We start from the raw sequence: 9,253 nt of genomic DNA, 5'->3' as shown, positions 1-9,253 counted from the left end.
GGTTGCGCAGGTTTCAGTCTGTCCTCCCTTAGCCATGTCTATTTTTAGCCCGGGATGAGGTAGAGCCATGGCACAAAACTCGTCACCTCACCAAACCACGAAGCAGCAAGGGGCAAAACAGACCTGTTATGGTTTAGATACGAAGTGTTCTTTAAAGACTCATGCTTTCAAAGCTTTTCACTCAGCCTGTGGCAAGGTTGCAAGATTGTTATTATTATGAGTGTGCTAACTTCTTCAATGTATTAATTGCTACGATGTTACAGTTGAACAGATAATCGTGACATCCTTACCTGGTTTGAGAACATGGGTCACTCAGGGAATGCCCTTTTGAAAAAGTCTTTTCATTTTTTTATTTTGTATTTTTTGGCTTTAGCTGCTGTTTATTGACATTCAGGTGGTCACTATAGCAACAGGCCTGGAGATGCTGCAGAATACAAGGCGGAGCTTGTCTGCAGTGGCAGAGGAGTGGATGCACAAGATGTGGGGGAGGCCAAAGCTGTTGAGAAAGCAAGTCAGGGCCAAGGCCAGGGCCAGGGCCCAAAGTAATCAACACTGGAACCTTGTACCCCTTGCCCCCCAGCCCCTACTCTTGCTGTTTCCTGACTACAGGCCAAGGCTGGGAATTCACTGGGTAACTTTCTATAGGAGCAAAGTACATAGAGATGTTGCTGCCCTTTTGCGTTAAAGTCCATAAAGGTTTGTGATAAAGGTTTCCATTCCTGCATTCCTCCTTCACCCCTGGCTTGGGTAAGGTCATGTAATAGATAGCTGGGCTCTGGTGCAGGGGTGGGGTGGGGGTGGGTTTCACAGGCATTAATTTCCCCTGGTGTCCCATCCCACAAGCGCCACACTATGGCTAAGAGTGAACATTGCAGGCATTGCTGGCCTAATGGATGGGATTGGGGAGGGGAAAAGAGAGGGGCTAGAGAAGGGGCTCCTGAGGGCCATCAAGGCACAGGCACTACACACATGATGTTGGTGAAGGCACAACCAGGACTCCACCTGGTTAGCACAATGGTCACATCTCCCACACCTTTTTTTTCTTTGTTTTTTGGATTTGGTTTTTTCGAGACAGTCGAGACAGGGTTTTTATGTGTAGCCCTGGCTGTCCTGGAACTCACTCTGTACACCAGGCTGGCCTTGAAGTCAGAAATCCGCCTGCCTCTGCCTCCTAGAGTGCTGGGATTACAGGCGTGCACCACCACCGCCAGGCTCACATCTCCCTTCTTGAAGAAGTCTCTGGCTTTGCCAATATTCATGGCCAAATTTACATGAAGGGCAATGTCCTCAGTCCAGGCATCCTGTACCTCAGAGGGAAGATGTTGAGATACAGATGGGCCTGGCGAGCTGTCTGGGGACTGCAAGTCACAGCAATGATGTGAGTACGAGGGCTGTACCTGGCCACTTGGTGAGCACTCCTGCCAGACCTGGTGAGCACAATCCTGGCCCCACTGCAGCCCTTGAAGGAGGCCTCTAAGGCATCTTTACAGCAGCTTCTATGGGATCATTGTTAATGGACACCAGATGGTAAGTTCCTCATATAACTGCAAGTGGTAGATGGCAGTTTCTGCCTCTCGGGCAATCAGGTGTTGCATGGGAACAGGCTCCAGAGGGTATTCCCCTTTGGCTGTTTCTTGGGAGAGCATGATGTAGTCTGCTCCATCTAGGATGGCACTGGCCACTGACCACATCACTGCCTTCAGCATGGGTGGGGTGGAGTGGGGCGTGGCTTCTTGACCACGATCTCCAGCATCTGTGTGGCGTAGATGACAGTCTTCCCAGCTTGCTTGGATCGTCTGATCATCATTTTCTGAGCCAGAAAGATCTCAGTGTCCAGGTCACCACAAGCCACCACAACCCCATCACAGGCATCCAAAATCTCATCAAACCCATGGACGCCTTTATGGTTCTTGATTTTCCTGATGATCTTGATGTTCTTCCCCTTCTCTCCCAGGACCTTCCTAACCCCATGCATGCCAGCTGCCTTGTGGATGAAAGATGCAAACACCATGCCTACATCTTGCTCCACTCCAAACTTTAGATCCTGGATGTCCATTTCTGACATAGCAGGGAGGCCCACAGCAGTGCCGGGTAGGTTCACACCCTTTTTTTTTTCTTTTATATATATATATTTATTTTCTATATTTTTTGTTTACAATCCAAAAGCCTTCCCCTTTCCCAGTTCTCCCCTCCCCATATGTTCCATAAGTCCTCTTCTCTCCATCCATTCTCCTATCTTTCCCCCTCTCTTTTCTCTGTCCTGGTACTCCCCTACAATGCTGGATCAAGCCTTTCCAGGATTAGGGCCCTCTTCTTCCTTCTTTATGGGAATCATTTGATATGCTAATTGTATCTTCAGTATTCAGAGCTTCAGGGCTAATTAATATCCACTTATCAATGATTGCATTCCATGTGTATTCATTTGATTGCGTTACCTCGCTTAGGATATTTTCCAGTTCCAACCAAAATGGGGTACAGATCTAAACAAAGAATTTTCACCTGAAGAAATTCGGATGGTCGAGGTTCACACCCTTTTTGCTGCCCAAGGAGCCACCATTCTCCACTTCCATTCACCAGGAAGTCAGTGCCTCTCTCCTTCACCTGCAGTGAAATGAGCCTGTTGTCCACGTAGATCTTGCTGTCCACTTCCACCACTGTACAGATGTTCTTATAGTCCAGCCACAGGATGCTCTCATTACAGTTTTCCATGTAAGGGTTGTCCAGGGTCCCTTCATTATCTCCACTTGTGTAGTGCTGCTACCCTTGATGCCTCATCTGGATCTCAGATCCCTTTGTGTCTAGAGCCACTGAAACAGGATTCTAGAGAATGGAATCAGCTTTCTGTGGCTGTATGGATGCTCTTGATCGTCTTGCATGGAACCCATGGGTTCCATGAGGGAAATTCAGCCGGGCCACATTCATTCTATACTTAATCATCTCCTTCAGCATCTCCACAGATCGGAAAGCAGGACCAATGGTACAAAGGATGCCAGTGTTGTGGCCCTGATGGGCGTGGTGTCACTGTACCAGTGGCACATGTGCTCCAGGAAGGTGTCAGCCATGACTGCATGAAGCTGCTGGGTCGGAATGAACATAGTCTGTGCTTTGCTGTGTGGCTTTGGCGTGGTTCCTGAGGTCTTCAGCACAGTACGGTGGACCCTGGATCCTGCTGCGATACCTAAACTGGACATCTGCAGAGTCAGGACACCTCACTGCTGTCCTTACACGCACTCTCTCTTCCTCCATCTCTCCTCTCCCTTATTATTCCTTTTTTTTCTTGCATCTTCCACTTTCACTTCTCCTCTTCTTCCCTCTCATTCCTCTCCTCATTTTCTAGAAACCTCCCCTCTCCTAATTTTTGAAGATGATCATTCTCAGAACCTCCCTTTCTTTAATTTAAACTTAATGTTTTTATTGATTATTTGGAAATTTCAAATAACGTGTTCCCTGATCCCATTTACTTCCCAGTTTTCTCAGGCCCACTCCCACTCCTAAGACCTCCACCAAAACAAAAGAAGAAAAAAATACTAAGTCCATTTTGTGTTGTCCACATGCTCAATGGAGCGTGGACCAATCAATTCCTGGTAGCCAGTCCCTTAAAGATTACTGAGTCCTTTCCAACCCCACCAGAAGCCATCAACTGTGAAGAGCTACACCTCAGCATCCTTATCCCAATTTTTAGGAGTTCTCTTCAAAGAGTTTCTTTTTGGGGTGAGGTGGGAGTGGGGAGAGAAGTTGTTACAGAAGACTTCTGTGCCTCTCATTCAACTGTGAGTCCACTGCAAAAGACTCTTCTTGCCCTTTACAGTCAGCAGCAGCACAGATGATAGATCTCCACATGGTTTGTGAATCCACTTTTAAAAAGCATCTTCTCAGCTGAGTGGTGGTGGCACACGCCTGTAATCACAGCACTTGGGAGGCAGAGGCAGGTGGATTTCTGAGTTCAAGGCCAGCCTGGTCTACAGAGTGAGTTCCAGGACAGACAGGGCTGTCTCGAGAAACCCTGTCTCGAAAAAAAAATCTTCTCTGGATCTGCCCTTCTCTAGTTTTTCCAGGGACACTGTGGGGCCTGCAGACTCCTTCACTACCACAGTGACTCCCTTCAATGCCTACATGGGACTCTCAGGATTCTCAGAACTGTTTTGAGGTGGCAGGTGCCGGCTTCCATCAAAGCCATACTTCACGGTTTCATTTTCAGTGGCAATGGCTTATGCCTCGATCTGGCTCTGCAGCACTGGCTCCTACACCTGCTCCAGCAGCTCCTAGATGGAGTAGCTGTGGGGGTGGACTGACTTGAAGCGCTGGATCTAAGCCATGATGGCGGCCCATGTGGTCCTACTAAAGAGATCAGAGTCCACATGAGATGGTGCTCTCCTATAATAACACCACGGAAGAGGCAAATGCAAGAGGGTCAACACAAACTTGAGTTTAGCCTGGTCTCCATGGCAAGTTTCAACTGACAGACTACATAGAAGGACTCTGAATAAAATGAAGAAAACAACAACAGCAACAACCGTGAAGCCTCCTGAATGGAATCCCAGCTTGTTAGGAAACAGAAGCAGGTGGCTTGATTGATTCCAAATGTAAGGCCAACATGAGCAGCACAGTGAGGCCCTATATCTCACAAAGAAAAAGAAAGAACAAGTAGATGAATAGGGCTTAGTAGGTAGCCCAGACACAAACTGTCACTCACATCAACAGTCAATTGTATAAGGGACAAGTGCAATGTGCTAAGACACTTGGAGATCAGCAGGCAACAGAATGTCCTTGGGTCCCAACCTCTCACTATATTAAAAAGTGAACTAGGCTCCGCCAGGGTCAGTGGTGTAATGCAAGAATACAGAACTCTCAGAAATAAGCACAGGAAATTATGTGATCCCTGAATGAGCAAATGTTGCTTAGAAGTGACTTCAAAAGGCTATTAGATAAAATAACAAATGGAGAAATTCTGGGAGTATAGCTCACTGCTATATAAATTTCCAGCAAGCACAAGGCCCTGAGATTAGTCTGCAGATACCCAAAAGCAAAATGAAACAAATATAAAAAAGGAAAGAAAACGCCAAGAATTGGGCACAGATATTTAGGTGGCACTCAGAATCATCACTGGCATTATAGACACTGTACACGTAAGCACCACATATCCGTTAAAATGGGAGATATTAAAGAGACAATTACATTACCTCATCGTCTTGTTACTTTGTCAAAATACCCGAGAAAAGCAACTGAAGGAATTGCCTCACAGTTTGTGAGTGTAGGCTACCAGGAAGTGGGGGGAAATGGTCAATGCACAGTTGGATTTCTACTTTTTCTATCAGTCCAGGCCCCAGTATATAGGGTGCTTCTCATTGTGGACAGACTTCCCACATTTATTCACATAAGGTAGATAATCACTCACAGGAGTGGGCAGGGACTTGCCTTCTAGAGGAGCCTGGAGTTTATCACTTTGACAACTTTTACATAGGCTGTAACGAGGGTCAAGACATCTGGAAACATTAGGACATCCAGTCATTGCTTCAAGGAATTTTACACTGTTGAACCAAAGCACAGTAAGGTCTAATGTAGTCCTAGTCTGTCAGAAACCACCTAAGAGAGGCTAGTGGATGACTTTCTTGAAAGGTGGCCCAGCGGTTTGTTTGTTTGTTTGTTTGTTTTTGTTTTTTGCATGGTCTGCGATGGGTGAACTCAACGGCAAGGTCCCAAAGAGACTTCATCTCAGGATTGTTTCTTGCAGCCAATATGCCTTCCCTCTCATTATAAAATTAATATGATAATCCCTGGGCATTAGCCCACCCTATTGATCAGATTTCCTGTAGATCAACATAAAGATGACCTTTCATGAATTAATGCTGTTTAGATGAGTTAATGATTCTACAGAATTCCTGATTTGATTCAGATAATCTTAGGAAGAAAGTCTTAAGAGATAGCTTTAGTGGTTTTGCTAGAAAGATGTATTAAAGTTAGAATCAAAAATGTGGGTGAGTGGGCTGGAGAGGTGGCTCAGCGGTTAAGAACACTGACTGCTCTTCTGGAGGTCATGAGTTCAAATTCCAGCAACCATGTCGTGGCTCACAACCATCTGTAATGAGAAACAAATAAAGAACCTATGGGCCGGAGCGAGCAGGGCCTGCAGCAAGCGCTGCCTGGAACAAGCACTAGGGAGAAAGGGAAGGGGGAAAAGAAACAAAAGAATAGGATGTGTCCACTCCTCACAATGGTGTAATAAATAAAGGCAGTGTAATAAGAAATACAGTGAGCTTTCATAATCACACTCAAAAGAGAACTAGGCTTGGGACAATTTGTGTTCAAGGAAAAAAACATCTAGGGCCAAGGATAAATCCACAGGTGTACGCTATGATAAGGCAAGGCCATGTAAAACTGTTGCATGGAACTTAAAACGCTGATTTGAATCAACATCTCTCTGTAACTCCCCCTTTATGTAACATTCTATCTATGAGATAATGCTTTCTTACTTAGAGAACATTTTGCATTAGGGATATATAGGGCCGAAAGCAATAAAGAAAAGCAATGTAGCTATCTTCTGCTTCATTCGGTGTGTGTGTGTATGTGTGTGTATGTGTATTGTGTGGTGTGTGGTGTGTATGTGTGTGTGTTGTGTGTGTATTGTGTGTGTGGTGTGTGTGTGGTGTGTGTGGTGTGTGCGTGTGAGATGTGTGATGTGTGTGTGTGTGTGGAATGTGCTCTGTGTGTGTGTGTGGTGTGAGTGACTGTTTCTTTCTTTTCTGGTTTACAAAGAGTTAACCAGCAAAATCTGTAAGGGGCTCTTGGCTGCCTGGCCAGAAAAGAGAGTGCTAGCAATAAATTTTCCACTTAATCCCCTGCTGCTAGGCAACAGATGTTAATCGCTCTAGCCAGTGGTTTCTAACCTTAGAATAAGCAAGAAAAAAAATTAGGACTTTTAAAGAAGCCGTCAGCTTCAGCATACAGCATAGATAGAGAGTTTAAAGGCTGGAGATTATCAGTCTTCTGCCTAAGTCCAACTCTGTGTCCTGCTTCAAACCATTCCAGGCTGGGCAGGCTACCTGCCCTAGTCTAAGGTGCTTATTTTAGTCCAAAGTCCTATATCTTTGATACATTCACTGGGAAGGCAGAAGAAGGCAGACCCTTGTGAGCTTGCCTGGTCGACAGATTGAGTTGTAGGCTAGCTAAATCCTTCCAGCATTGTTTCTTCTGCTCAATGTTACTTTGGCTTTCTGGGCTCTTTTGTTCTAGTTCTGTGAAGAACATCAGGGCCATTTTGATGGGGGATTGCATTGAATATGTAAATTGGTTTTGGTCAGATGGCCAATTCCACGAAGTTAATGCTACCTATCCATCATCATGGACAGAAAGTCTTTCCATAATCAAATGTCTCCCTCAAACTCTTTCTTTAGAGATTTTAAGTTTTCACTGAAAAGTCCTTTCACCTCCACATTAGGTTTATTACTAGATATATTTTTTAAGGCCATTCTGAATTGGAGTGGTTCCATGATGGTCCTTTCTCAATGTTCTTGGTTTGTGTATGAAAACCGGAGGCTACCAGTTTTCATAAGTTGATTTTGTATCCTGCCACACTGATGAATGTGTTGATTGCTTCTAGAAGTTTCCTAGGCAATTCTAGCGCCTGCCAACTTGAGAACATTAAGTGTCATATAGGCCACACCAGGGAAAAGCAAGCATGTCAGGGGCCTGGGACACCCAGTCCCTCTGCAAGTAATAAAATCGTATAACCAGAAGGTAGCAGAGGTCAGTGCAGCTCTAGTCCCTGGTGCTTGGTGGGTGGATGCTGAGGTTATATAAGGGACAAGGAGACGGCTCGGCTCTTACATATTCTGTGCAGACAGGAGGAACTGAGTTTGGATTTTTAGGTGCTACATGAAAAAGATGCACAGGCTAGTTCGGCTCTTTTAAGTTTAGCATGGAGAGGTGTCAAGGTAGACTGCATTTCACAGTTTTGTGGCTAGTCAGTACCATGTCCCAAAAGATATGGTGGAAAGCAATCCAAAAAGACAATGTCAACTTTTGGTCTCCACATGCACAGTCACATACATTTGCATGCATAAAGCACATATGCACGCATCAACATCCACACTACATACATGTACACATGAGCACACACACAAAGACCCACAGGCATACACACACACACACACACACACACAGACACACACACGAGGCAGCATGAGTTCAAGGCTGATCCCTCAGTACTCTATCTCAGGAAAAATAGACAAATAGACAAACCTGCACACATTGCCCATGGTGGAAATGGGGATGAAAGCACAAAGTCTCTCTGCTTGGCAAGAAACATTTTGCAATTGTTAGTTGCCGGAATGTGAACTGTTTCCTTCAACGGAGTAATCCTGGGGATTGCAGAGAGGAAACCAAGAAGGGACACCATTTGAAATGTGAATAAATAAAATAACCAATTAAAAGAAGAAAAAAAGAGAAAATAAATACTGTACCTTTTATAAATAAAAAAGGAAATCCAATGTATTTTGCCCTTCAAGCAAGTAACAATTGAATATTAATGAGCAATACTTTTTACAAACACCACCCAAAATTATGTATGCACAGACCCACTCAGCTAAGGATGCAAATGGCCTGTACAGTGACAGTCACAATGGAGCTGTGAGAAACTGAGCTTTAAGGGAATGGAGAGATATCCTTTGTTCTGTGCTTAGCACAGTTAAGATAGTTTCCCAAATTCATCCACACATTCAAAGCAATGTCAAGATGTTTGCTGGAAATGAGAAGCTGCTTCTAAGATTCATACTGGAGTGCAAAGCACATAGAATAGCCAAAGCAACACTTAGAGTAGAACCACAAGGGTGGGGGATAGGATGCAAGCTGACTTAAACTATCCTAACGCTACTGGCGCTGACATCTTGTGGTCCTGGTGAAAAGATGAACCAGAAGCCACGTGGTGTTCATGAGGGATGCACAGCAGCAAAGAGGCAGATGCGAGAGGATCAACACCAGTTTGAGGCCAGCCTGGTCCTCATAGCATGTTTCAGGCCAGGCAGGGCTACAAAGGAGAAGTCTTCTTTTAGTCAAATCAAATCACAGGCAAAGAGAGACAGAAGTTGCAGTTCCTAAATAAGAATCCTAGTCACTCTGGAAGTAAAGGATGGGGAATTGCTTCATGACCAAATTGTAGGCCACCGTGAGGCTACAGTGTGACCCTATATATTTTATATTCATATTTATTTTATATATTTTTATATATTTTTGCCATTAATTTATTTATTCACTTTAC

General features: G+C 44.7%; 1 pseudogene; it reads right to left on the bottom strand.

Annotated features, from left to right (window-relative positions):
* Nucleotides 1-947: 947 nt before the first annotated feature.
* LOC127675535 (pyruvate kinase PKM-like) lies at nucleotides 948-3,191 on the bottom strand (annotated as a pseudogene).
* Between the last annotated feature and the right edge of the window lie 6,062 nt (nucleotides 3,192-9,253).

Source organism: Apodemus sylvaticus, chromosome X (assembly GCF_947179515.1).
Source record: "Apodemus sylvaticus chromosome X, mApoSyl1.1, whole genome shotgun sequence".
Lineage (NCBI taxonomy): Eukaryota > Metazoa > Chordata > Mammalia > Rodentia > Muridae > Apodemus > Apodemus sylvaticus.
Note: the sequence above shows the minus strand (reverse complement) of the source record. Positions and strands in the feature narration are given on the sequence as shown.